The 27,567-nt window shown below is 44.8% G+C and overlaps 1 protein-coding gene across 1 annotated transcript in view; it reads right to left on the bottom strand.

The window, feature by feature from the left end:
* The window catches only part of LOC126184733 (uncharacterized), a 311,881-nt gene that overhangs the window by 111,570 nt on the left and 172,744 nt on the right, over positions 1–27,567 (bottom strand). The window lies entirely within an intron of this gene.

Here is a 27,567-nt window from a genome sequence, read left to right as displayed (position 1 = left end):
TGCAAGATAACAATCATCTGCACGAATAATTCGACGACGTTTGCAGCAGCTTGGACTATCAGCTCGGAGACCACGACTGCAGTTACCCTTGACGCTGCATCACAGACAGGAGTGCCTGTGATGGTGTACTCAACGACGAACCTGGGTGCACGAATGGCAAAACGTCATTTTTTCGGTTGAATCCAGGTTCTGTTTACAGCATCATGATGGTCGCATCCGTGTTTGGCGACATCGCGGTGAACGCACATTGGAAGCGTGTATTCGTCATCGCCATACTGGCGTGTCACCCGGCGTGATGGTATGGGGTGCCATTGGTTACACGTGTCGGTCACCTCTTGTCCGCATTGACGGCACTTTGAACGGTGGACGTTGCATTTCAGATGTGTTATGACCTGTAGCTCTACGCTTCATTCGATCCCTGAGAAACCGTACATTTCAGCAGGATAATGCACGACAGCATGTTGCAGGTTCTGTACGGGCCTTTCTGGATACAGAAAATGTTCGACTGCTGCCCTGGCCAGCACATTCTCCAGATCTAAAAATGGCCCTGAGCACTATGGGACTTAACATCTATGGTCATCAGTCCCCCAGAATTTAGAACTAATCAAACCTAACTAACCTAAGGACATCACACACATTCATGCCCGAGGCAGGATTCGAACCTGCGACCGTAGCGGTCACGCGGTTCCAAACTGAAGCGCCTAGAACCGCACGGCCACATCGGCCGGCTAACTGGCTCGTCACAATACGCCAATCACTACTCTTGATGAACTGTCGTATAGTGTTGAAGCTGCATGTTCAGCTGTACCTGTACACACCATCCAAGCTCTGTTAGACTGAATGCCCAGGCGTATCAAGGCCGTTATTACGGCCAGAGGTGGTTGTTCTGGGTACTGATTTCTCAGAATCTATGCACCCAGATTGCGTGAAAATCTAATCACATGTCAGTTCTAGTACAATATATTTGTCCAATGAATACCTGTTTATCATCTGCATTTCTTCTTGGTGTGGCAATTTTAATGGCCAGTAGTGTATGTAGACATGAAGGCTAAAGGTGTAGAATGTTAATAACGTTTGTTTTACTTAAAATGCTTTAAGAGTTTTCACATAATAAATTCGGAGGCATTACTTTTCAACACGCCCTCGTGCATAGCACTCCATTTTCATGACTCACGTTAGCATGGAGAGTCACTTGACAGTCTGGTACAGCTCTGCACCATTAACAACAATCCAAAGCGACCAGTAGCTGTCAAGAGAGTGCCTAATACTTTGTCCGGTTCACTATTTCAACCGGAAACACCCTCAGCTATGTGTGTGTGTGTGTGTGTGTGTGTGTGTGTGTGTGTGAGAGAGAGAGAGAGAGAGAGAGAGAGAGAGAGAGAGAGAGAGAGAAAAACACTAAAAGCGCAAGAGCTTGGTGTCATACTGGACCAGAGGCTTGACTACAAGAAACGTTGTCGGCCACAGGCTGTCCGCCGGAAGGCGCGGAGCCGATGCCGGGCACGTGAGTGTCGCGATGCCTGCACGCCCCCGCGTAACGGCAGCTCGCTCCTCCCACGCAGGCGCGCCGCTGATACACAAACCCGCTGACCGCTTCTCCAATCACTTAGAGCCTAGCGCGCCTCTCCCTTTACTGGCCATTTCCTTCCCTCTGTTGCTCGGCAAGGAAGGGAGGCAAACGACTTATTTTATGCTTCCAGCGACTCCCATGCCCCGTCCATTTCTAGCCCATTGCGTTTGATGTTCGGCTACCTCCAGTATCGACGGGACGGTGTGTGGCGGAGAGTACTTCGTGTAACAATGTCACTTTCCCCTTTTCCTGTTCCAGTACCGAATCGATCGCGGGAAGAACGATTGTTGGTAAGCTAATGTTAACTTCGTGGTCTTTTCTCCAGATACATAGGAGGAAGCGATGTATCGGTTGACTGTTCTAGGAACGTACGCTCGCGGAACTTTAACGCACCGTAATATAGAACGCCTCTTTTGCAGCGTCTGCCATTGGAGTTGGCTGGCCACCTTCGTGATGCTTTCGCTCTGGCTAAATGAACCTGCAAGGAAACGCGCTGTTCTTCTTTGGATCTTCTCTATTTCATGCTTCGGTCCTATCTGGTACGGAAGGACTTCCGGAAGGCGTTCGATACAGTTCCGCACTGTCGCCTGATAAAGTAAGAGCCTACGGAATATCAGACCAGCTGCGTGGCTGGATTGAAGAGTTTTTAGCAAACAGAACACAGCATGTTGTTCTCAATGGAGAGACGTCTACAGACGTTAAAGTAACCACTGGCGTGCCACAGGGGAGTGTTATGGGACCATGGCTTTTCACAATATATATAAATGACCTAGTAGATAGTGTCGGAAGTTCCATGCGGCTTGCCGCGTGTGATTAGCCGAGCGGTCTAGGGCGCTGCAGTCATGTACTGTGCGGCTGGTCCCGGCGGAGGTTCGAGTCCTCCATTGGGCATGGGTGTGTGTGTGTTTGTCCTTAGGATAATTTAGGTTAAGTAGTGTGTAAGCTTAGGGACTGATGACCTTAGCAGTTAAGTCCCATAAGATTTCACACACATTTGAACATTCTTCTTTCCATGCGGCTTTTCGCGGATGATGCTGTAGTATACAGGGACGTTGCAGCATTAGAAAATTGCAGCGAAATGCAGGAAGATCTGCAGCGGACAGGCACTTGGTGCAGGGAGTGGCAACTGACCCTTAACATAGACAAATGTAATGTATTGCGAATACATAGAAAGAAGGATTCTTTATTGTATGATTATATGATAGCGGAACAAACACTGGTAGCAGTTACTTCTGTAAAATATCTGGGAGTATGCGTACGGAACGGTTTGAAGTGGAATGATCATATAAAATTAATTGTTGGTAAGGCGGGTACCAGGTTGAGATTCATTGGGAGAGTCCTTAGAAAATGTAGTCCATCAACAAAGGAGGTGGCTTACAAAACACTCGTTCGACCTATACTTGAGTATTGCTCATCAGTGTGGGATCCGTCCCAGGTCGGGTTGACAGAGGAGATAGAGAAGATCCAAAGAAGAGCTGCGTATTTCGTCACAGGGTTATTTGGTAAGCGTCATAGCGTTACGGAGATGTTTAGCAAACTCAAGTGGCAGACTCTGCAAGAGAGGCGCTCTGCATCGCGGTCTAGCTTGTTGTCCAGGTTTCGAGAGGGTGCGTTTCTGCATGAGGTATCGAATATATTGCTTCCCCCTACTTACACCTCCCGAGGAGATCACGAATGTAAAATTAGAGAGATTCGAGCGCGCACGGATGCTTTCCGGCAGTTGTTCTTCCCGCGAACCATACGCGACTGGAACAGGAAAGGGAGGTAATGACAGTGGCACGTAAAGTGCCCTCCGCCACATACCGTTGGATGGCTTGCGGAGTATAAATGTAGATGTAGATCCCACGCTGACGAGCAACGTAAGTACCGGTCGAACAACAGTTTTGTAAGTTATCTCCTTTGTTGGACTGAATTCCCTGAGAGTTCATCCCATGAATCTCACTCTGGCCTCTACTGTAATTGCGATTAGTTTCATGTGGTCGTTCCACTTTAAATCGCTACGTATGCATACTCCTATATATTTTATCGATGTGAATGCTTCTAGTAACTGTTCTGAAATAGTGTTATCATACAATAATGGGTCTTTCTCCTATTTATGCGCAATACGTTACTCTTCTTTATGTTGAAGGTCAATTTTCAGTCGCTACACCAAATGTCGACCCTCTGTAGGTCTTTCTGCATTTCGCTATAATTTTCTAGCGTCGCGACTTCTCTGAATACAACACCATCATCTGCGGAAAGGAGAATGCAACTTCCGACGTTATCCATTAGGTGATTTACACATGCTCTGAAACGTAATGGTCCAATAGAATTCCCTTAGAACACGCCCTACGTTACTTTTACGTCTGAAGATCTCTCTGTTGATACAGGCATGCTGTGTTTTGTTTGCCTGGAAGTCTTCACTCCAGTCAGTTGGTCTGATATTCCGTACGCTCGTATTTTGTTCGTTAGGCAGCAGTGTGGAACCGTATCAAACGCGTTCCGGTATCAAGGAACACGGATTTAACCTGGGCGCCGTCATCTACTGCTTTCTAGGTCTATCGTTATTTTCAGAACCCATGTTGGAGTCCTCCAGCGGAAATTTTCGGTCTCCGAAAACGTCATAATATGCGACCATAAAACGGGCTTTTCTAACTGAATGCCATTCACCGAGGCAATCAAATGGCTGCAGTATTTCTTAGCTTCTGAAAACAACTGAGCCAGTACCACATTAACACTTATTAACGAAAGTACGACCATACACGGTAGCAAACGAAATTTGTTACTGGACTGAGGATTTATTGATATGAAGGGCGAAGCACGTTATCTTGGACAGAGAGTAACAAGAGATGTAGAATTAAAGTGAAGTGTGCTTTAGGGAAGTTAGGAACCTTTCTGTTTATAGTGTATATTAATGTAATTACAGCCAGAATTACTGGTGACCTCAGACTTCTCGCAGATGATGCAATTATCTATGACGAAGTATATTTTGGAAAAAAAAACTGTACAAAAATTCAGTCGGATCTTTGTAAGTTTTCAAAAGTGGTGTCAACATTGGCAACTTGCTTTATACAGGGTTATTACAAATGATTGAAGCGATTTCACAGCTCTACAATAACTTATTATTTGAGATATTTTCACAACGCTTTGGACACACATACAAAAACTCAAAATGTTTTTTTAGGCATTCACAAATGTTCGATATGTGCCCCTTTAGTGATTCGGCAGACATCAAGCCGATAATCAAGTTCCTCCCACACTCGGCCCAGCATGTCCCCATCAATGAGTTCGAAAGCATCGTTGAAGCGAGCTCGCAGTTCTGGCACGTTTCTTGGTAGAGGAGGTTTAAACACAGAATCTTTCACGTAACCCCACAGAAAGAAATCGCATGGGGTTAAGTCGGGAGAGCGTGGCGGCCATGACATGAATTGCTGATCATGATCTCCACCACGACTGATCCATCGGTTTTCCAATCTCCTGTTTAAGAAATGCCGAACATCATGATGGAAGTGCGGTGGAGCACCATCCTGTTGAAAGATGAAGTCGGCGCTGTCGGTCTCCAGTTCTGGCATGAGCCAATTTTCCGCGCGCTACGCGTGAAACTTGCCCGCACGCGTTCAACCGTTTCTTCGCTCACTGCAGGCCGACCCGTTGATTTCCCCTTACAGAGGCAGCCAGAAGCTTTAAACTGCGCATAGCATCGCCAAATGGAGTTAGCAGTTGGTGGATCTTTGTTGAACTTCGTCCTGAAGTGTCGTTGCACTGTTATGACTGACTGATGTGAGTGCATTTCAAGCACGACATACGCTTTCTCGGCTCCTGTCGCCATTCTGTCTCACTGCGCTCGAGATCATCAATCATTTGTAATAGCCCTGTATGTACAGAAACGCAAAATTGTGCAAGTCATAAAACTAAGGAAACACAGTATGCTGTGGCTTCAATATCAGTTAGTCACAACTGGTATCAGTCAGCTTCTACAAATACTTGGTTGTAACGATTTCTTGTGATAAGAAACGGAGTAATTACGTAGGCTCACTCGTAGGTAAAGCTGATGTCAGGCTTGAGCTCACCGGGGGGAGACTGGGAAAATGCAGTCGTCCTAGAAACGAGATAGCTTACGAACAACTTGTGCAATCCATCCTACAATATTGGTCAAGTGTCTGGAACTTATACCACCACAGAAGGCAAACAAGAGATATTAAAAGGATGCAAAGAAGGGCAAGCACTAATGGTTACAGGGTTCATTGACACGCGGAAGAGCTTCACGGAAACACCCAAACTGGCACACGCGAGAATACTGAAGTCAACTAGCCTGCGAAAGCCTGCTTCCAAATTTTGAAGAACCAACGTTAACTGAGCAAGCTAGCAATATGCTACAGCCTACTACGTATCCCTCCCACAGGGACGGTGAAGACAAGACCAGATTAATTGTAACGCACTCAGAGACGTTTACTCTTTCCGTGCTCTATAACAGGAATAATAATACTTGCTACAATGGGAAGCACCCGCTGTGATGCATTTCGTAGTGGTTTTATTAAAGCATGGATGTAGATTCAGAAGGGCAAAAAATGACAGCCTATTTTATGCTTCCATACATGCGCCAGCCTTTTGAAATCCAGGCCCTCTTTCAGCTCTGTACGTCTGGTGTGGTTTACTGAATACCACCGTGTGGGGCAATAGTTAAAAGTATTTGGCTCGGACTATGGACGAAAGGCGGTGTATGCCTTTGCTTGGGTACTACATGGTTCATGGTTTTAACCAACATGGTTGGGAGTTTCAGCCATCTTACTTGTAATAATTACTTTTGAAGAATTAGTCACGATCACAAAATATCATTTATTTAAAATGACCGTATCGCCTTGACAGCACGCAGCTGCTCAGCACGTCGCCAGCTCTGGCAAATGGTGCAATCAATCCGAAGATGGCCTACTGTATGTGAAGAAACTGGTCATTTTAAATAAATGATATTTTTCGAGCGTGACTGTTTCTTCATAAGTAGTTACTAGATGGTCCCTCTGAACCATGAAAGAGACGTACAACTATGGTGCTCAGTGGACGCAACTGCAAGCAAAGTCAGTAAAACAGAGCTCTATAACTTCCTTCAAAGACCTGTTGCAGTGATCCTCCCCAACTACAGCCGATAGAAGTGTCTTTCACAGTATTACAGGCGAGAGGGACACACAGCCAAGCTGACCCACGCACAACAATCAGTGGGTCTTAATGTCAACTCGGAGGACACATCTGACAACAACGGAAGTACAGGCAAGCACGCTGGCCGCGGTGGCCGAGCGGCTCTAGGCGCTTCAGTCTGGAACCGTGCGACCGCTACGGTCGCAGGTTCGAATCCTGCCTCGGGCATGGATGTGTGTGCTGTCCTTAGGTTAGTTAGGTTTAAGTAGTTCTAAGTTCTAGAGGACTGATGACCTCAGAAGTTAAGTCCCAAAGTGCTCAGAGCCATTTGAACCATTTTGTAAAACTCAAGTAGCTCTGTTCGCTAGCGAGATGAAGAGCGTTATAGACAACGGCGGCCATGTTCATGCACTTTTCCCTGACTTCTGGAAGGTATCTGATACAGTTACGTCCTAGCAAACAGAAATCAATACGTCGTTCTTAAGGGGACGAAACTGAGAATTAGTGAACAATGTCGGAAGCTCTGTGAAGCAGTTCACGGACGATGATCTTAGTCAGTATGGTGATAGCAATGCTAGGGAACTGCAGAAAGATCTACAGAGGGTCGACGCTTGCTGAAGGGACAGGCAGTTGACCCTGAAAGTAAACATAAGTAAGATATTGTGCATAAATAGGAAAGCAAACCTATCGATGTGCGAAACAAATCACTAAAAACAGTAATAAACGTAAAAAAAAGACCTGGAGTAACCGTCCGGAGCAATATACAGGAATTACCAGTTACAACAATATGAAACTTTCGGAGCATCGAATGTTCAATCAGTTACGGAAATGCAGCCGCATAACGACCTCGACAACACCACGAAGATGACGTGCTACAGACGCGAAATTTAACCGACAGCAAGAAGATGCTGTGATATGCAAATGATTAGCTTTTCAGAGCATTCAAACAACGTCGGCGCTGGTGACGACACCTACAACGCGCTGACATGAGGGAAGCTTCCAACCGATTTCTCATACACAAACAGCAGTTGACCGGCGATGCCTAGTGAAACGTTGTTGTGATGTCTCGTGTAAGGAGGAGAAATGCGTACCGTCACGTTTCCGACTTTGATAAAGGTCGGATTGTAGCCTATCGCGATTGCGGTTTATCGTATCGCAACATTGGTGATCGTGTTGGTCAAGATCCAATGACTGTTAACAGAATATGGAATCGGTGGGTTCAGGAGAGTACTACGGAACGCCGTGCTGGATCCCAACGGCGTCGTATCACTAGCAGTCGAGATGACAGGCATCTTATCCGCATGGCTGAAACGGATCGTGCAGCCACGTCTCGATTCCTGAGTCAACACATGGGGACGTTTACAAGACAACCATCTGCACGAACAGTTCGACGACGTTTGCAGCAGCATGGACTATCAGCTCGGAGACCATGGCTGCGGTTACCCTTGACGCTGCATCACAGACAGGAGCGCCTGCGACTCAACGACGAACCTGGGTGCAAGAATGCAAAACGTCATTTTTTCGGATGAATCCAGGTTGTGTTTACAACATCATGATGGTCGCACCGTGTTGGCGACATCGCGGTGAACGCACATTGGAAGCGTGTATTCGTCATCGCCATACTGGCGTATCATCCGGCGTGATGGTATGGGGTGCCATTGGTTACACGTCTCTGTCACCTCTTGTTCGCATTGACAGAGCTTTGAACAGTAGACGTTACATTTCAGATGTGTTACGACCCGTGGCTCTACCCATCATTCGATCCCTGCGAAACACTACATTTTAGTAGGATAATGCACGACCGCATGTTGCAGGTCCTGTACGGGCCTTTCTGGATACAGAAAATGTTCGACTGCTGCCCTGGCCAGCACATTCTCCAGATCTCTCACCAACTAAAAAGTCTGGTTAATGGTGGCCGAGCAACTGGCTCGTCACAATACGCCAATCACTACTCTTGATGAACTGTGGTATCGTGTTGAAGGTGCATGGGCAGCTGTACCTGTACACGCCATCCACGCTCTGTTTGACTCAATGCCCAGGCGTATCAAGGCCGTTATTACGGCCAGAGGTGGTTATTCTGGGTACTGATTTCTCAAGATCTCTGCACCCAAACTGCGTGAAAATGTCATCACATGTCAGTTCTAGTATAATATATTTGTACAATGAATACCCGTTTATCATCTGCATTTCTTCTTGGTGTAGCAATTTTAATGGCCAGTAGTGTAGAAAGAACTGCTACGGTATGCTTCAGAAGGTAACAAAGAAATACGCAATGACGCGAACTGAAATGACATTTTTATTAAAAGATAGTTCAAATGGTTCAAATAGCTCTGAGCACTGTGGTCATCAGTCCCCTAGAACTTAGAACTAATTCAACCTAACCAACCTACGGACATCATACACATCTATGCCCGAGGCAGGATTCGAACCTGCGACCGTAGCGGTCGCACGGTTCCAGACTGTAGCGCCTAGAACCGCTCGACCACACCATTTTTATTCAAAGACAATAATTACGCTGAAGTCAGCGCGATTCATGGTGATCCTTTAGGAATTAAAAAAGGCGCGGCATGGTTCTTAATATGACATGCGATCACCACGATCGGCAGTGCATGCCCTGCAACTTGCTCGCATGGTGGTCGAAAGATTGGCAAGGTGTTCTTATGATAGGGCGTTTTATTCCTCCACCAGAGTGGTTGACAATTGATGCATGGTCGTTGATGTTTGTGGGCGTTCTGCTTTACGTCTTCCTTACGCATCCTCCTGGTACTCGATGGTATTCAAATCGGGGAAATGGGCGGGCCAGTCCATTCGCCGATTATCCTCTCGCTGCAAGAGCTCGTGCACCTGCGCTTTTCGATGCGGTAGCGCATTGTCATAAAAATGAAGTCAGGGGCGAATAAATCACCGAAAAGACGTGCATGGGGAAGGAGTACAGTTTCACAATGATGTTGACCGCTGAGACCATCGTGTTAAAAGATTTTGAGGTCAGTACGTCCGTGTAACATTATGCCTCCCCACAACGTAACCCCTGGATCACCAACACGATAATGTTCGACAATGCTGGATGTATCCTATAATGTCGAGAGGTGGGAAAACGTAATGCACCCAGGAACATTGTCGAACGTGATCGTTTTGGTGGTCTATGTGTTATGGCGTGGGGAGACAATGTCTCATGGGCGTACTGACCTCCAAATCTTTGAACACGGTATTCTCACCGGTCAGTGTTATTGTGACACTGTACTCCATCATGTTCGTCTTTTGAGGGATGCTGCCATCCTAGTTACATGCCACGAATAAAATCAGTCTCGAACTTTTTGGACGGATGGTGTGTTACTTCCTTCCACATAAGTCTCGTGAAATTACTGTGACGAGAAAATCTGAGAAATTAGAGCTCATACTGAGTCTACCGATATACATTGTTCTGATACAACATTCGTGAATGGAACAAGGGTGGGAGCATTGTACTGACCTCCAAATCTTTGAACACAGTACTCTCACCGGTCAGTGTTAATGTGACACTGTACTCCATCATGTGCGTCTTTTCAGGGATGCTGCCATCCTAGTTACATGCCACGAATAAAATCAGTCTCGAACTTTTTGGACGGATGGTGTGTTACTTCCTTCCACATATGTCTCGTGAAATTACTGTGACGAGAAAATCTGAGAAATTAGAGCTCATACTGAGTCTACCGATATACATTGTTCTGATACAACATTCGTGAATGGAACAAGGGTGGGAGTATTGGCTCTGAGCACTATGGGACTTAACATCTAAGGTCATCAGTCCCCTAGAACTTAGAACTGCTTAAACCTAACTAACTTAAGGACATCACACACATCCATGCCCGAGGCAGGATTCGAACCTGCGACCGTAGCAGTCGCGCGGTTCCGGACTGAAGCGCCTAGAACCGCTCGGCCACCGCGGCCGGCGGTGGGAGTATTATAGTGGTAAGAGAAGTGCGGTAAAGTGGGTTGCTGAGTATGGATCAAGGCGTAAATGGTTTTTCAGTCAAAATGTTTTTATTTAATGTTTCGTGAAGATCGCCTAATAAGCCGAAAACTAGTTTGAAATAAACAAAAACCAGCAGTACAAAAACGGTGTACTTGTTATTCAATCTTAACTACGCAGTTGTTTTATCAAGAAGAAACGCAAGAATCCATAAATAAAAAATGTTTTTAGTTCATCCACTATGCATTTCGATGGTTAGCTAACATCAAGTGGAAGAAATTTTTCTAGATACCTGTTGTTAGTGCGGTTTCGTGCAGAAGAATTTAGGTAGCCGAGAGGTTTACAACGTTAATAACTAAGTGAATTAGTGATTATCAACAGTGCAAGTCGCAACGTAACCTGTCTGCCATTTCACATGTTGCTATACGAAATCGGCAATGCTGTTTACTAAGAACAGGTAAGTAAACATGCATTCCACCTGATGGTGATTAACCATCGGAATCCACAGTGGAAGAAGTAAAACTTTCTGACCGTAGCAGAATAATATATTTTTCATTTTTTAACATAGTTGGTGTTGCTGTTGTCGTTGTTCTCTTCCTCCTCCTCCTCCTGCTCGTACTCCTTTCCTGTTGTTCCTACCGTTGAAGGATCTGCCCTTATTTGGGCATTTTCTCGTGCCTGATATGACGCTTCTATTCCTCTACTCCCTTTTTGTCGTCTCAATAATTTAACCTAAGCTTGAATGTGGCTCGATGGTTAAATCGGCGAGATGAAAGGGGAGGGGCGGGGGCAAAGGCGAAACTGTGTTTGTCATCCGTCTGTGCAGTTGTATAGCATTTCTTGAATGTTTCTAATTTTTAACTGCTTGCATATTGAGAGCTGGAGGCGATGACTGGGAATCAGCCTGGGGTAAGCTTTAACGGCTGTGCAAGTTTACCTAAAAAAACACCCTGAAGCTGGGCAGTGAACCAAAGTAACAGCCGTCAGTCTAGGGACGGGATTCCGAAGCACGTCTCCGAGTCGGTAGCATCGTCGTAATGAGCACGTCAACATCCATGAGAAATTTAGTCATGTAATTTGCGCAAAGCGTTGAATACAATTCGCCAGAACTGTAAATGCCATGTGATTTAATTATTTCAAATATTAGTGTTGTCAGTCCGTCACGCTGGACTCTTTCTCGCTTTAGCTTACTAGAGGGAAAATATTTCTGCGTGTTTCGGAGGTCTAACAGCTAAATTTATTCACGACTGAATGTCAGCAATGGACACATGATAACATTTAACGATATTACTGACTGGTAATAGAGAGAGAGAGAGAGAGAGAGAGAGAGAGAGAGAGAACCTTACACCAACTTGTGGAGCGCGTTCCGCTAGGGATGCGTGATAACACTACATGAGGTGCGCGAGATTAGTCAAAACAAATATGAATTAAAAATTCATTAATTTACTGAAATGAAAGCAAATTAAATGATTTCTGACATAATAAACTTAGAAATAGTACAGTATAAGTACTGCACAATGCATTTAATAATTAACTTTTCAGTACGAAATTAAAAACTAGTTCAGTAATTATTAGCGACTCCCTTTGGCTTGGTGTGAAGAGCAAGGTTTTTGAAGGAAGCGGTCGTGCTACTTCCCCGCTAACTCCTGACGTAATCCATCAACTTTTCGCGCGTCACCTGTATGACACAGAGCAATGGAGGGCCATCGATTCTGGGTATGTCAATGTAGCGGACCTGTGCTGCGAACCAGCAATGAAGTTATTTGTTCTTGGTAATCTGTAAGGTTTGTAACTTCGTAGCTTTAGCGTCAAAGTACTAAAAATGCATTATTGTAATTATATATAATGTTAACGTATGTATAGTGAAAGGGCGAGAAACGCTGCTTTACGTCAAGATGAATCATTTGTATTTATCCGTATAGGTTTAATAACTGTAAAACGTTGCCTCTCCACGAATCGCTCTACATCTACATACTCCTATACAGGCGGAGAGTACCTTGTTGCACCACTACTAGTCGTTTCACTTCCTGATCCACTCGCAAATAGAGCGAGGGGAAAATGACTGACTGTATGGACTCCGTGCGAACCCTAATTTCTCTTATCTTCGTGGTCCTCACGCTAAATTTACGTTGGCGGCAGTAGAATCGTTCTGCGGTCAGCTTCATATGGCGGTTCTCTGAACAGTGTTTCAAGTAAACAACGTCTTTCATCCAGAGATTCCCGTTTGAGTTCACGAAGCATATCCGTAATACTTGCGTGTTGATCGAAAATACCAGTAACAAATCCAGCAGCCCGCCTCTGAATTACTTCGACGTCTTCCATTAATCCGACCTCGTGGGGATCCCAAATCCCCGGCAGAACTCAAGAATAGGTCGCACTAGTATTCTATAAGTGATCTCCTTTACAGGTGAGCTAACACTTTCCTAAAATTCTCCCAATAAACCGAAATCTCTGTTCAGAGCAAGTCGGATATGGGAGATGTCACAGGAAATAAGGTTAGGATTTTCAGGGCTCGTCGACAGCGCAGTCATCAGAGACAACTGTGGAAGGGTTGGGAGTAAATCGAGCACTTTTCAATTTTTTTTAAAAACTCATTTCAGCTTTAGTCTGAAATGATTTATAAAAACTACATAAAACCTAAATCAGGACGAAAAGGCAGACATTTAAGAGGAAACGGGCTAGGAGAAAAAAAGACACCATTTTGGATCCTCCATTTCTTTCTGAATCAACGAAAACGAATGCAATAAGTCGTCAAGGGTCATTTTTAAATTCATGGTCACTAGGTCATGCGTGGATGCACGATGCAACTTAACAGCAAACAGAGAGGAACCACATTAGCTTACATGATTATGTACGAGCTCGCGCAACCTGTCTGTGAATAGCAAACCGAGATTAGACAGGCGTCCGTGTCTCAGAGGCGCAGTTCAAGCGAGCATCGAGATAAAGCAGGCCATGCATGTTAACAGCGAGGTGCAAGTTTATCACGAGCCACTGAGTGCACGTGGAGGAAGAGATCGAAAAACGTGTGCAAAATGTTACTGGGTGTTCCAATTTCAACATATCGGTATATACACTATCTGATCAAAAGTATCCGGACACCCCGAACATATACGCTTTTCATATTAGGTGCATTGTGCTGCCACCTACTGCCAGGTACTCCATATCAGCGACCTCAGTAGTCATTAGACATCGTGAGAGAGCAGAATGGGGCACTCCGCGGAACTCACGGACTTCGAACGTGGTCAGGTGATTATGTGTCACTTGTGTCATACGTCTGTACGCGAGATTTCTACACTCCTCAGCATCCCTAGGTCCACTATTTCCGATGTGATAGTGAAATGGAAACGTGACGGAACAAGTACAGCACAAAAGCGTACAGAATGACCTCGTCTGTTGACTGACAGAGACCGCTGACAGTTGAAGGGGGTCTTAATGTGTAATAGGCAGACATCTATCCAGACCATCATACAGGAATTCCAAAGTGCATCAGTATCCACTGCAAGTACTATGACAGTTAGGCGGGTGGTGAGAAAACTTGGATTTCATGGACGAGCGGCTGCTCATAAGCCATATATCACGCCGGTAAATGCCAAATGACGCCTCGCTTGGTGTAAGGAGCGTAAACATTGGACGATTGAACAGTGGAAAAACGTTGTGTGGAGGGACGAGTCACGGTACACGATGTGGCGATCCGATAGCAGGGTGTGGGTATGACGAATGCCCGATGAACGTTATCTGCCAGCGTGTGTAGTGCCAACAGTAAAATTCGGAGGCGGTGGTGTATTGGTGTGGTCGTGTTTTTATGGAGGGGGCTTGCACCCCTTGTTGTTTTGCGTGGCACTATCACAGCACAGGCCTAAATTTAAGTTTTAAGCACCTTCTCGCTTCCCACTGTTGAACAGCAATTCCAGGATGGCGATTGCATCTTTAAACACGATGGAGCACATGTTCATAATGTACGGCCTCTGGCGGAGTGGTTACACGACAATAACATCCCTGTAATGGACTGGCCTGCACAGAGTTCTGACCTGAATCCTTAGAACACCTTTGGGATGCTTTGGAACACTGACTCCGTGCCAGGCCTCACCGACTGACATCGATACCTCTCCTAAGTGCCGCACTCAGTCAAAAATGTACTGCCAGTCCCCAAGAAACATTCCAGTACCTGAATGAACGTATGCCTGCGAGAGTGCAAGCTGTCATCACGGCTAAAGGTGGGCCACCACCATATTGAATTCCAGCATTACCGATGGACGGCGCCACGGACTTTTCAATTATTTTCAGCCAGCTGTCCGGATACTTTCGATCACATAGTGTACGTTACCGTAACTTTGTGGCAGATTAAATATGTAATGCCGGACGGTGACTAGAACCCTTGCCCTCGACGCCTTCTGACAGCGAACACGCCGCTGTAGATTAAAATAGTCATTCCGGAAAATGTTAATGGTTTTTAAAGTGCCGGACGACAACGACAACTATACAAAATTTCTTACTGGTATCAAAACGAATGATATTTCGCAGATAACGCCCCTTACATGCAAGAAATACCATTGGCCGTGTTTTAGGACCAGTTCTCTAAAGTTTACAGTTTTATTACAATGTTCGCTCTAAGTCGTGAACATTTTTCACTTGTGCACATTTCGAAAACTAGTTCCGGCCGTTGGTGATCATTAGACATGTCACATCGAAACGAAACTGACTATTACTATATGAGATGAAACAAAGGAAGAGCACAGAAATAATGGCGCATATCATACCATCTCAACGTAAACCCTCCAGCACTTTGTATCTCGTGAGATTTACATCATGCCTAAGGTGTAATCGGTAACAGACAAGTACCGGAAAATCGTTCAAATGGCTCTGAGCACTATGGGACTTAACATCGGAGGTCATCAGTCCCCTATAACTTAGAACTACCTTAACCTAACTAACCTAAGGGCATCACACACATCCATGCCCGAGGCAGGATTCGAACCTGCGACCGTAGCAGTCGCGCGGTTCCGGACTGAAACGCCTAGAACCGCTCGGCCACCGCGGCCGGCACAAGTACCGAAGTTGTGTTTATCTGCGTCTGCCAGATCCAGTAAGTGACGCTTCTGTGGTATTGGAACTTCGATATGTTACGTGTAGAACAGCGTGTTCATAAACATGCGATGTAATAAGAATACGCATAATTTAATGATATGCTATTGCGTTGAATGTCCTGCTACGAGAGATGGTATGATTCGCGCCGTCATTTTATTAAGTTCTACCTATATTTATCCACATATTGTGACAGTAAATTTGTTTTTTGAATTTAACGTATGTTATTTGTGAAGTCTAAGAAACGAAAATATTCGCGATTCAGACATTTATTACAGAAGTACCAAAAATGGCCACTGTCTCTTATTTAGACTTTCTTCTTTTGATTAGTTATTGTAAGCTGATGGAATAATATGACTTTCAAAACGATACAGCACAGCAATCAGTCTTCGTTTTCTTTCAGGTTTTATTAAGCAAATGTAGATTTTGGCTAATGCCTAGACATTCTCAGTGTACTATATCACAGTATCAATGCATGTCTTAGTACTACTTTGCGTAGTCTTGAACGAACTGTGACAGAAGCCCGAACAGGAGGGGACTGGTGTACTAGGACATGCACTGATACTGTGGTAAAAAAAAAAGTTATGAAGATCGAGCGATTTCTTCGGGGAACTCTGAAATCACATACAACAGCAAAACAAACACACACACACACACAAACCAACAAACAGTTCGAAAGATAGCAGATTCGCTAGCAGGCTGGACGCATTAGCTCTCGTTTCCTCTTCCACACAGATCTTCGAAGCACTTTTTCTTATCGCCGCAACCACAAAAGAGGCAGCTTCGCAAAGTGGATTTGTGTGTTCATCGCCGCTGGACGCTTCCCACAACCCGGAGAACGATACAGGAAAGGATCTAAGTTCTACTTGGATGAACCTCCAGAGAACAGGAGACATTCAGCGCTTCGTGGCGACTCCCCTGCAGGCCATTCCTGTGGGAAGCTCCGGCCAGTAGGAAGTAGACTGCAGCGCTTCCGGCGATCCTATTACGTGAACGGAGCGCACACCGTTACTAGAATACCGTTCACGTTCGCCACAAGTCAGTCTGACGGTAGGAAATCTGATGCACGCTGGCGAACTACGACAAAGATTCCACAGTATACGAGAACTTCACATTGATACCACTAACGTAACAAGACGCGAAGACTAACATCGCGTGATGTACTTCTCAAGCATCCACCACTTTCGATAGCAAGCTCTCGATCGATAACTATCGATTGTTACAAACTAAAGGATCTTCGGTTTTCTAATTTGATTTTACACACAATAAAAGTTTTCATCAGCTATTCAAATCAAGTCTTGTATGAAACTATTGTACCACTTGGTTATAGTTAGTTCTTACAAACAGCCATTTGAAATAGTTGAGCTACCTCAATCGAAACAGTAGGTCAAAAAACCTATGTTCACCCATGTAGATTCCCGCACAAGACTATTTTAAATAGCGCGAATTAATTAAAGCATCGACACCACATTCATTAGTTCTCTTACACGCAAACTGAACAAAAAACGATTTCATTGAAGTGGGAATCGTTACGTCTCGCGTTCTTTTAGCAAGCGTTAATTCCCAGTAGATTCGATCAACATGTTACTTCCTCCCATATATACGTCGCGAACTGATCATGACGGGGAAATGAGAGAAATTCGAGCTCTTTCGGATGATTACAGACCTTCCTCCTTCCCACGCACCATTCGCGAGTGGGACAGGAAAGAAAAGGGGGGATGGGGGTTAAGGACAGTGGTACACGAAAGTACCCTCCGCCAGGAATTATAAAGTGACTTGGGAATGTACATGTCGATGCCGATTCTGGTGCATATTTCTGAGATCAAACGATATTGCCTGATATCTATGACGTTGATCGGGTCGGAGATTTTGTCCGCTCTGGGACTGAGTGTTATGTTGTCCTTATCTTCGTACCGTTATAACTGACACGAAAATTGCCTGCATGACATCACATGAAACGCTTAAGAATATGTAACTTCGTACCAGCCCTAATGAATGTACTGCATGGTCGAAACACACTGCAGTATCTTCCACTTTGAGATGGCACTATGGGCACGTCCAGAAACCCAATTAAAAAAAAAAATGGCTCTGAGCACAATGGGACTTAACATCTGTGGTCATCAGTCCCCTAGAACTTAGAGCTACTTAAACCTAACTAACCTAAGGACATCACACACACCCATGCCCGAGGCAGGATTCGAATCTGCGACCGTAGCGGTCACGTGGTTCCAGACTGAAGCGCCTAGAACCGCACGGCCACACCGGCCGGCCCAATAAAAAAAAAAAGTTCATGGCGTTGACATGGTACTTAATTTAGCATAAGGCAACCAAAGTAAAAATTATGTTCTTTTTTCATATTTATGGCGTAAGTAACAGTGTGGAGCAGTGGTTAAGACTCAGGCCACAAATGTAAATGTCCAGGGTTAATTCCTCAGTCAATCCTAAATTTTTTTCTCTTCCTTACAGCACCTATCACCTTTGGAAATTTTAGATATGTGAAAAAATGTGTACCGTCCAAGTTAAACTGTAGGTTCCCCTACAACTCATTGGGCAACTGAGTCCGACGGTCTGAAGAATATCATCCCGAGAAGTACCATGCCTAGCACCGCAGTGGTCAAACCAATCTTCGGACTGAGTATAACTTTGTTTTTGTTCTGTTTATGGCACTACCATCCCCATGGTAACCAGATTCCATCATTATCTTACAAACATGATTTGCGTGAACAAAGAACCAGCACTCTACGAGGGACTTCTTTTTATATTATTTATAACTAAATACATTGACCTCTAGCCTAAACCGAAAATACATTAAATATTAATTTTCCGAGGAGTCACGACGTCTGTGTGACGAATAGATCGCTGTACGATAGAACAAAGACGTCACGAGCCACAGAGGTAATTAGCTGCCTCGGCTAATGTCGGGGATTTACCGGCTGTGACACGGAGAGTGCGAGCCGCGTTAGTTGAGTTTCTGTCAGGTGTGTCTGTGTGACAGGAGTTTTTAATTTGGCAACACTGATTTTTCAACCATGTTCATATGAGAAACATTGTCAGTGATGGCACTCGTTTATTTATTACTTCAAAACAAAACAAATTATTTTTCGACTCAACTTCCGTAGCACTCCACCGATCATCCGAAGACTGGCCAGCATAATGCAGATAATCGATTCTTGGCTTGTCTTTTTGTTTCTCAGTATCAAGCTTTTCCTTCCTTGTTGACTGATTGCAACGCCCCCTCAATCTGTCGATTTTGGAACCTATTCCTTCGGAACACTATTCGCAGGTGGTGGACATGCGCGGAAAAACGAGCTAACCCTCAAATGTAAAAGCTTAGAGATAAGTGTTGACATCTGTTGCTGGGTACGGGAACTATCGACAGTGATAATTTTGATAGTTACCGTATCCAGCAACAGATGGCAACACTTATTCTAAGTTTTTACATTTAAGGATTAGTCCGTTTATGCGCGCATGTCTTCAATTCTTCGGCGACGCTCTCCGTGCCTGAGGGCGATAGATTTCTATGAGCCTCTAAGAAGCTGATAAATCGAGCGGGCGTTGCAGAAATACGCGGTGCAAAAGCGAAGTTTCTCGAACAGCATAATTAAGGAGTCTGTGGAAATAAACATATTGCAAAGCCTAATAAACCGAGACGGAAATTTCAATTTAAGCCAGACTTGGGATCTGGCACCCAATTTATTAAGATCTCGCCGGCCATCTCAGCAATCAGAGCTATGAAACGGTAAGGGAATGTGTGGTTCACGGAATAACAGTGCGGACTCCGGGCAACAAATGAGCATCAAAGATCACAGCTAACAGCAGCGCGACACCAACAGTATTTCACAAGCTGGTTGGAGGCCAGCAGCGAGTACGCATAACAACAGATCACAAAACGGGATCAAGACGACTGAGTGAAGTCGTCTAAATATCGTGCGAAATTTTTTTATCAGAACTCGGCTAAACACCTACAATCACACCACTAACTCCAGATATACCAACGCATTTTCCACAATGTGTACTACCAAGGGAGGTGGTGTGGGGAGTACTTTATGCCCACCACAAAAAAGTTTAGAAAAAAATTCGTTAACTGTTGTTCACTTTTATTAAGAACAACTTTTTAAATAGGTAAAATAAATGTCGTGTGGCTAGGGCCTCACGGCGGGTAGACTGTTCGCAGGGTGCAAGTCTTACGCCACTTCGGCGACTTGCGCGTCGATGAAGAGGAAATGATGATGATTAGGATAACACAACACCCAGTCCCTGAGCGGAGAAAATCTGCGACTCAGCCAGGAATCGAACCCGGGGCTTTAGGATTGTTATTCTGTCGCGCTGACCATCTTTTTTTCCCCTAATCCCATAATCTCATTTTGTTCTACATTGTTGGTTGAATTTGTTCGTGGCGGACATCCGATGACACCCGTTCAGGTTCTTCGTTGATCTGTTCACTCAGTTTTTTTATTACAGATGGTAGCTAAACCCTCTGACCGAACACGCTAAGCTACCGTGCCGGCGAACACTCAGCTACTGGGGGCGGACTTTAAATAGCTACTGATGTGTAAGTTGGTTTCAGAACAGGAAACTTTATTTTAAAACAAATGTCAGCAATACCAACGCATTTTTCATGATCAACTAGCGATATTTTATGACCACCACAAAACAAGTTAACAAATACAAATTTCCATAACTTTCGTTGACTTATTCACAACATACTTTTTAAACACGCCCATGTTCAGAAGAAACACGACACCTTGAACGACTAGAGATAGGACGTTCATATTGACATGACATGTACGTTAGTATGTTCTGTAGAATAGCATTTGAACCATGTTGGCCCGCGGGTTCCGCGTCAACATCGATATTGTGGCGCAACATCACATATCGGTAAAATGTGCCTGCGGCGCTCTTTGTCGCTGTAAGCCGAAGGTAATGGATCAGTGTGACTTCAACAGACATGCAGGATGCCTCGCAGACCTATGCACGTACTATCAAATTAGAGAGTTTGAAAGGGAGTGCATTATCAGCATGAGAGAATATGATGCATCCATCCCGGAAACTGCTGCTTGTGGGGCACGAAGTGTTTCGGCAGTGCAACGGCTGCGTGGAGAATGGTTCACGGAAGGCCGTAGAACACGACGAGATGGGTCACATCGCACCACCCAGACCATCCCACGAAAAGATCGACAGCTCATCCGAATGGCATTGCAGGAGATATTTGCGTCCTCCTCGGCTCTGGTGCAACAGTGAAACACATCGTAAACTATCAGCGGTGACATTCTGTCGCCGTTTATTATGGCATAGGTTACGTGCGCATCGCCCACTTCTCCGCCTACCTTTGACGAATGTGTAGCATCGTGCTAGACAGCAATGGTGTATAGAACGACGTCAATAAGAACAAAAATTACATCGTATAGTGTTTTCGGACGAATCGGTGTTCCGTTTGTTCGAAAATGATGGCCACATTTTGGTACGCCGCAAACAGGAGGAGCGGCATCACAGTGACGGCACTCGCACAACACACGTAGTGCCAACTCGAGGCCTTATGGTGTGGGGTGCTATTAGGTACCACCACAAATCACAGTTGGTGCGTGTCCAGGGCTCTCTGACCAGTGTGACCTACGTGAATGACAGCCAGCAACCAGCAGCCGTACCCTTTCTGCACAACACCCCCAAGATAATGCACAACTACATGTTACTGCACGAACACGTGCCTTCTTGGTGTCTCAGGATGCCAGCCAGCCTTTTGCCCTGGCCCGCCAGATCAACAGACTTGTCTCCAATCGAAAACATGTGGTTCAAATGGTTCAAATGGCTCTGAGCACTATGGGACTCAACTTCTGAGGTCATTAGTCCCCTAGAACTTAGAACTAGTTAAACCTAACTAACCTACGGACATCACAAACATCCATGCCCGAGGCAGGATTCGAACCTGCGACCGTAGCGGTCTTGCGGTTCCAGACTGCAGCGCCTTTAACCGCACGGCCACTTCGGCCTGCGAAAACATGTGGGATATGGTGAAAGGGCGGGTGCAGCACTGTGAGCCAATGCCGACCACTGCGGATGAACTTGGCAAGCAGGTGAATGCAGCATGGATGGCTATACCACAGGACGCTACTCGCGCCTTACACGCGTCGATGCCATCGCGCATGGAACAAGTTACCAGGACCCATGGCGGACGCTGTGCCTACTAGGCACAAGGACACATGCTGAACTGAGGTGAGAAATGCTAACCATTTCTGGAGAATATACTAACGTACATGTCCTGAGAATATGAATGTCCTATCTCTTGTCGTTCAAGGTGTTCAGTTTTTTCTGAACATGAGTGTACATATTTGCGTGTAAGAGGGTCCTAAACGTGAAAAATGAATATGAAATTTGTTGTGAAACGTGACATTCACTACTAAGAATAAAATTTTTCGGTTAAGTTTTACTGAAAAAGTTAAAACATGGAACATGGTAGAAAAACTTTGTGTTCTGCCTTTACGGCAGGTCTTGTCATGAGGGAAGCCTCGTCAGAGAGGTTCACTGCATGAGCGTCTAGGGAAGTGATTCCAGTGGTGGTTTCCCGTTGCCCTTCACTGATGATGATGAAATGATAATGAGTACAACACAACACCCAGTCCCTGAGCGGAGAAAATCTCCGACCCAGCCGGGAATCAAATCCGGGCCCCTTGGCTTCACAGACCGCCGCGCTGACCACTTTTTTTTTTTTTAAATCTCATTTTGTTCGTTTTCGTTCGTTGTATTTGCTCTAGGTGGACGTCGAAAGACACCCGTACAGTATAAGGTAGATGACTAGATAATATTCCGAAAAGGTGGGCGCTAAGTACCCCCTTCTCCCTTCTCCCCCCTCCCCCCCCCCCCCCAGTATTGGGAGGGTTAATCTTACCCACTTTTATCAATTGGTCATACATTGAATGAAACCCGAAGACAACCAAAGAACCTGCACTTCTAGACAAAGCAACGATGAGAAAAAAAATGTCATCCACAAAAGACGCAACTTTGCTGACTTACTTATTTACATTCATAGGAGCACATAAAACAAATTTAGTTAAACAACAGATTAATAAATTAACAGCAAACAATAGTTACATTGCAAACATAATAGAAATATCTTACTAGGTAAGCCGATGTAAAACAGACGTTACATACGATCTGCTTAACATACATGCAAGTCCTACAAAACGCAACTAATGTGGAGCACTATTACCAGATGCTGAATACTTCAATGTTTTCCAGAGACAAAAGGAGCGGGATGGCGCAGTGATAAGACTCTTGACTCTGATTCGGGCGGTTTAAATCTCCCCATCCGGCCATCCAATTTAGGTTTTTCCTAAATCGCTTAAGGCAAATAAAAGAATGGTTCGCTCGTAAAGAGCACGACCAATTTCCTCTCCCGTCCTTCATGTACCCGAACCTGCGCCCCAATCTCTAATGAACTTGTCGTCGACAGAACGTTAAGAACTGCGTGGGACTAGTGCGATTTCAAGCAGTTTCAGTACAGCACAGTTACACAACTTCACGGACGATGTCGGTCACGGAATTAAGAATATTTCTAAAAGAAAAAAGTGCGGCGTTTTAGATGAGTGTTTTTGGCATTATTATTCATGAGTGCCCTGAAGGCGTGCTGTTGAAGTCTTCCAGGGAAATAACGTGAGAAGAGCGTACGGCACGAGCCCAGCCAAGGCCGACCTCAGCGCCGGCGACAGACATTTGCATGTACACGCCGTGATTCACAACTCCATGGGCGGGGCATCCTCTCTCTTCCTTCAACGCATACCACACAAATAGGCTGTTGTAAAATTAGGCACACGCTACAGTTCCATGTCTTATTTCCCGGTGCCCGCAAGAGTAAAGAACATTACCAGTACTTACAAGTGTATATGTTACCGACATTTTATGGACTGCCTAAGGCAATATACGGAATACTAAAAAATCATTAGGCAGGGTGTGAAACTCATCTAATTTAACATTTTCCCTAGACATTTAATGGAATGCCGTTTAGGGCAAAGTATGAAAGGAAGATAATTTAAATATTTTGACACTTACGAGACGGCCGACCGGTGTGGCCGATCGGTTCTAGGCACTTCAGTCTGGAAACGCGCGACTGCTACGGTCGCAGTTTCGAATCCTGCCTCGGGCATGGATGTGTGTGATGTCCTTAGGTTAGTTAGGTTTAAGTAGTTCTAAGTTCTAGGGGACTGATGACCTCAGATGTTAAGTCCCGTAGGGCTCAGAGCCATTTGAACCAATTCTGAAGCACCTGTACACAAGGTCACAGTTTACTGCATGCAAGGAATCCCTCAGAACGTCTGAAGATGTTCTGACGAACAAAAATGCATCTCTAAGATCAGCTGCGACTCGGCAATCCATCGGCATTGGACAAGGATTGCATGTGCAAAAATAAATACCAGAATATGAGACGCTAGTGTGTAAAAAGAAGAGTTATTTGTTGTTCAAAATGTCATATCTGTTCTGCTTTCTGCAATAAATAAAGCATAAAAGAAGTAGAACTTCGAAGTACATAAAAATTGAAAGTTTAGCTTCAGTTACTTTTATTATACATTTGGAATAATTGTCAAAAACTGTGTTTAATTGTTTACAAATATTAGTAATTGTTAAAAAACTATTAAAACATCTATTTCAGTAATTTTTGAGAATATTTCTCTTGGAGTACAGTCACGTCTGTTAGCGTTCGTAGAGTCGTCCACCTGTTCCGTTCACGTCCACCGTCTACAATCATGGTGTGAGGTCTGAAGATGGTCTAGAACAGGTCAAAAGCGGTAACCTCAAAAAAAAGTTTTTTTTTGCGGTTGTGACTGTTCATGTTCGTTTTTAACATCTATTTCAGGATACGGCAATTTACAAACAGTTGTGATAAATTTCATGGTTCAAATGGCTCTGAGCACTATGGGACTCAACTGCTGTGGTCATAAGTCCCCTAGAACTTGGAACTACTTAAACCTAACTAACCTAAGGACAGCACACAACACCCAGCCATCACGAGGCAGAGAAAATCCCTGACCCCGCCGGGAATCGAACCCGGGAACCCGATAAATTTCATGTTTCAATTTAGCTTACACTAAATATATAACTTTTTAGTTTGAAAATGTTATTTCGTTGTAATTTTATACTTTGACCGCGACTACTTCGCATTTTATACAATACCTAGTAGAAAAGTATTAGTTGGTTGGTTTGGGGAGTAAAGGGGCCAAACTACAGAGTCATCAGTCCCGGAAAAGTATTAAATTAAAATTGCCAAAAAGTTCTAGACAGTCTGTATATTACCTAGACATTCTACGCAATGCCTTGATTTTACACTTTGCTTGTAACACACACATTACAAAGTCACAAAATCGTTTATTTCGATAAATGAATGGCAATTCCCAAGTTCAGAAGAAACTGGTGGTAGTTATAAACTGGTGAGACGGTCTTCGGTCTTTTCTAGGTTTCCGAAAGAATAACATCTCACTGTCGACTAATAAACAAGATACGATCATATGGAGTATCGTCACACGTACGCAACTGACAGAAGCTGAACGGCGAACGAGCAATAGAAGCGAAAGCAACGTTGTGAGTGCAGCAAGGAAGCGAAATAGGGCTTTTAATGTTCTCAATACACACAAACGATTTATCTTACAGGCTAAGCAGCACCATCATAATGTTCGTTGATTCTCCTGTTGCCTATTGGAAAGTGTCGTCGTTAGGAGAAAGTATGGAAATGCAGAAAGACTTGGAAGAAATTCCCACTTGTTATAACGGGTGGCACCTGTCTCTAAAATGTGGATAAATGCAAGGTAACGCTTATAACGAAGAGACAGAACCGAGGCATCTATTGCTATAAAATTAGTGGCGCACGTGTGGAACACATCACATTGTTTACATATTTAGGAGTAATACTAAGAAGCAATATTAAATGGAACGAAAATGTAAAATCAGTAGCACGGGCGACGAATCGATGACAGATTTGTTGGAAGTGTTCCAGAAAAGTGCAGCGTATCTAAAATAGCATACAAGGCAGTAGTGCGACTAACTGTAGAACACTACTTCAGCGCCGGCCGATTTGGCCGAGCGGTTCTAGGCGCTACAGTCTGGAACCGCGCGACCGCTACGGTCGCAGGTTCGAATCCTGCCTCGGGCACGGGTGTGTATGATGTCCTTAGGTTAGTTAGGTTTAAGTAGTTCTAAGTTCTAGGGGACTGATGACCTCAGAAGTTAAGTCCCACAGTGATCAGAGCGATATGAACTACTTCAGCATTTGCATGAGAGCATGCATGCAACGAATTCAGAGGCGTGCTTTTAGGAATGTCACAGGACAGCATAGCTCCAACGAGTGTGTAAGAAAGGTGTGATCACGGAACTTAAATGGGAATCCTCGGAAGGAAAGCAACGTTGATCTGGCGAAACATTGTTAGTTATATTTTTATAGAATCTGTATTCGAGGAAGACCATGTGACAGTTTTGCTGGTACCGTCGTATATCACGAGTAGAGATCAAGAGAATGAACCATGGGAGATTAGGGCTCTTACAGAGGCATCTATGTATGGACTGCAGAAAGTAAGTTACACATGCCGTCCCACGCTAAGACAATTGCGCAACAAGAGTAGCGCATTGTGAGACGAGAGGACCTGTTCCGGGTATCCTGCAGACAGTTTTGCTGCGGTAGGATAATAGGTGCATCACAGTGTCTCATTGAAACGCACTACAAAGTTGAAGTACGAGGGACTGTACGATTCTTGTGGTGAAAACATCTAAACGGCACACAGATGTACCGTGATTGCTAGCTGTGTACGGACCAAATACAATGTCGCGTCCAGTGGCAGTGAAATGGCGCAAACAATTCGGCCAGGACCGCAGAGACGTAGGTGATGTCAATAGGGAAGATCAGATCTTGCACCAGCAAATTCCATCTTTTCCGAAAGTTGAAAGAACATCTTGGGAAGGGGGGAGGGGGGATTTTCAAACGAAGAGGACATTCACACCGCAGTTCTCGAATGGATCCGTGACCAAGGACCGCATTTATTTCGCCAAGGACTTATACGATTGCTACAACTTCCCGACAGTTGTTTACAACAGAGGTTTTGTGACTATGTTTAATACTAGGGTCATCTACATGTGTTACGTAGACAGTCATTTTTTTCTTGCTCAGTACCCAAGTTGGGTAGGACAGAAAACTACAGGTATTTGTATACAGTTTTCGCGCATATATGTTTCCAAAAAGAGCCTCAGAAAACCATTAACCATCATTATCCACCAATACAATACGTCACCGCTCTTCGAACAACAGCCAGCGACGACCTTCGCACACAGACTCAAACTGCTAGCAGCTTAAACGCTGAGTGCCGGAGAGGTATGCCTCTTCTTCCACTGGCTTTGAGGTCCATGCTGACTAGCCACGACGTGAAAGATGATGATGATGATGATGATGATGATGGTGATGGTGATGGTGATGGTGGTGGTGGTGGTGGTGGTGGTGGCGGCGACGGCGGTTGTTTGGTTTGTGGGGCGCTCAACTGCGCGGTTATCAGCATCCGTACAAATTCCCAATCTTACTCAGTCCAATCTCGCCACTTTCATGAATGGTGATGAAGACAACACAAACACCCAGTACCTGGGCGGAGAAAATCCCAACCCGATCGCGAATCGAGCTGCGGACGACGTGAAAGAATTAATAAACGAACGTATACTGGGTGAACATGAGTAAAACCGACAAACTGCACGGACGGATTTCTGAGGAAAAAAGGTCATGTGTCCGGAAATGCATCGTTGCCACGGTAGATGGCACTGATGAATCAAAGTTCCTCCAACAACGTGCCGTTTCTTTAGCCCACAAATAACGATTATGCAGACAGATGATGCCAGT

The sequence above is a fragment of the Schistocerca cancellata genome, chromosome 4 (assembly GCF_023864275.1).
Source record: "Schistocerca cancellata isolate TAMUIC-IGC-003103 chromosome 4, iqSchCanc2.1, whole genome shotgun sequence".
NCBI lineage: Eukaryota > Metazoa > Arthropoda > Insecta > Orthoptera > Acrididae > Schistocerca > Schistocerca cancellata.
This window is presented reverse-complemented; position numbering and strand designations above follow the sequence as displayed.